The sequence below is a fragment of the Uranotaenia lowii genome, chromosome 2 (assembly GCF_029784155.1).
Source record: "Uranotaenia lowii strain MFRU-FL chromosome 2, ASM2978415v1, whole genome shotgun sequence".
Classification (NCBI taxonomy): domain Eukaryota; kingdom Metazoa; phylum Arthropoda; class Insecta; order Diptera; family Culicidae; genus Uranotaenia; species Uranotaenia lowii.
Genome location: NC_073692.1, coordinates 279,665,799 through 279,669,133, shown reverse-complemented (window position 1 = coordinate 279,669,133; position 3,335 = coordinate 279,665,799).

Genomic DNA, 3,335 nt, shown 5'->3' with positions numbered 1-3,335 from the left:
TACTCTTGGGCTCGAACTCACGGACATCAGCTCAGGAAGCAACTGACTTGCCAACTGAGCTAAATTACAAGTTCATAATAATGTAACACGTAGAAAATAACTGAATTCCAAAGTTCCCATTTCATGGATACATGAAATTCAACGTAATTTGGCTCATGTTTGCTTTATCTAAGCTTACAATATTCCCAAATTAAAACTGATTAGGAGTTCAAGAAAAAAAGTAAACTTGACTTCGGTTTTCGTTTTTCTACAATGGTCCTTTTTCGAAAATTTTTCATTTCTGTGCTGGTCTTTTCGTAAATTGCTAATATCTTTGTTAGCGAAAAAAATGTAATTCAGCATGCAAAGAGAGTGCTCAGTATGAAATTCCATAGCATTTGAAAATAAAATGACTGTGACGTCTTCTGACGCAATTTTTTCCTGGCTAGCAGAAGTTAAGCAATTTTGTCAATAGAACTTACAAAAATAATAGTAAAAAATAGGTAACTGAAAGGTCCAAACATGATTTTTCTTGCTGAAAAAATGATACACAAAACGCATTGAGTTAACATCTTCAATTTGCGGCAGGGTCATTTGGCCAAAGTCATGAGGCCGAAAGCCATTCGGTCGCAGGTCATTCGGCTGATAGACGATAGGCCGAATGGGTTATCTGGCCGAACAGGCCACTAGGCCGAATGCGTTATTCGGCCGACGGTTATCGAATGGTTGTTAAACCTAATAGTCATCAGGCCGTATGGTTGTTAGGCCGAATTGTCGTAAGGCCGAATGGTCATTTGGCCTTATGTTCATCAGGCCGAATGGTCATTATTCCAAATGGTCGTAAGGCCGAATGATCACTAGGCCGAATGGTCGTAAGGCCGAATGGACGATAGGCCGAATGGTCGCAAAGCCTAAGGTCAAATCCGGCCTTGCATCCATTCAGCCTGATGACCATTCGGCCTGATGACTATTAGGTTTAACAACCATCCGTTCTAACTAACGATCGGCTTAACATGAAGAAAAGCGATAAGATGGCTTATAGGTCTAGCAAAAATTCGGCCAAACGACCATTGAGTTCAACAACCATTCGGCCTAACGGCCTTCTAGCATCCATTCGGCCTATTTGCCATTCGGTCTAATGACCAATCGGCTTAGCATCCATTCGGCCTTACGACCTTTCGGCCTTACAATCATTCGGCCTAACAATCATTCGGCCTTACGACCTTCTGGCATCCATTCGGCCTTTCGACCATTCGGCCGAACATCCGTTGACCTTTTAACCCATTCGACATAGCGACCTTCGGCCTAACATCTTTCGGCCGAATGCATCAACTTTGAAAGAATCTAGTGAATGTAGGGAGCAACATTATGTTAAAAACGTGTTTGTTCATGAAACTCCATCCTCTTTCCAATCAAATGGTAAAGTTGGATTTAAGATTTGATAAAGTTACACATATATATATATATATATATATATATATATATATATATATATATATATATATATATATATATATATATATATATATATAGAGCTATGTTTTGCGCTTACAGTCTGGTTTACGCAGAAATCCCCGAAGTTTTTGGTCTTTTGTTAACTCTAAACGGAAGTCTAGCACGCTGTCGTCTTCAGTGTATTATAATGAAAGTGTTGCAAATTCCCCAGAAATGTGTTGCGACTTGTTTGCAGAACATTTTCGATCGATCTTTTTGGACACCATTTCATCTGAAAGCGAGCGCAACGAAGCAACTCTTCACGTTCCGGTTGATGCGATTGACTTCAATACGTTTACAGTAAATCGAGAAACAATCGAGTCTGCAGCAAGGAAACTTAAAACGTCGTTTGCTCCTGGGCCCGATGGAATTCCTTCTGTTGTTTACTGTCGTTGCATCGAAGCTGTGTCATTGCCCCTAGCTCGAATCTTCAACCGGTCGTTTCAGCAACGTAAGTTTCCTGACATGTGGAAAAATTCGTTCATGTTTCCGGTCTTTAAGAATGGCGAACGTCGTAACGTGAAACAATATCTTGGCATTACCAGTTTGTCAGCAGGATCAAAATTATTTGAAATAATTGTAAGTGATGCCCTTTTACGCGCCTCATCGCAGTATATAGCCATCGAACAGCACGGGTTCATGCCAGGCAGATCAGTTTCTTCGAATCTTTTGGAATACACATCTTTTTGTTTGAACCAGTTGGAAAAGAAAAAACAAGTTGACGCGGTATACACCGACATCAAAGCTGCATTCGACACAATTGATCATGGAATTCTTCTTGCTAAGCTGGCCAAGCTTGGAATCCATAACAACATGATTGTCTGGCTGAACTCATTTCTTACTGAGCGATGTATAAGAATAAAGCTTGGCAATAGCATATCTTTTCCCTTCACGAATCAATCTGGCGTTCCTCAAGGAAGTAACTTGGGACCTCTATTGTTTGCGCTATTTTTTAATGATCTAATTCTCAGCTTAGACGACGGAACCAAAATTGGATACGCTGATGATTTAAAAATATTTGTTCCTGTTGAAACTACTGCTGATTGCGTTCGCCTTCAAGTGCTGTTGCATCGTTTCGGAGATTGGTGTAAACTAAACAAACTGTCCGTTAGTGTTTCGAAATGCACTGTCATAACATTCCATCGAGGTAAAACGCCACTTCTTTACGACTATAACATCGGCAACCAGATTTTGAACCGGGTTTCTGAGGTAAATGACCTTGGAGTAATACTTGATTCGCAACTCACGTTTAACAGTCAACGCTCTTCAGTCATCAACAAAGCTAATCGTCAACTCGGATTCATCACCAAAGTGGCACGTGATTTCACAGATCCTCTATGCTTGAAGTCTCTGTACTGCGCCCTCGTCAGGTCAGTGATTGAACATGCTTCCATTGTCTGGGCTCCTTACCAGTTAAGTTGGATCCTGCGAATAGAGCGTGTTCAGAAGCGGTTTATCAGATCCGCTTTGAGGCACCTGCCCTGGCGCCATCCCGAAGATCTTCCTGCTTATCCAGACCGATGTCAGCTCTTGGGTCTCGATACTCTCGGATGCTGCCGAAAGACCCAACAGGCCGCATACATCGCAAAAATAATGAACGGAGAAGTGCAATCGCCTAAGCTGCTAAGTTTGATAAACTTCAGTGCCCCATCGAGAAATCTACGATCTAATTCGTTACTCGCAAGTCGAATTCACCGAACATCGTACGGCTTCAATAAGCCATTAAGTGCAATGATGCGTTTGTTCCGGGATACTGAACATCTATACCAGTTTGGAGAACCTTCTAGTCGTTTTGTTCGTCGTATACGCCAATCCAGATTTTTTAATTCAATTTGACCGTGTTTTTACTATTCATTTAAACT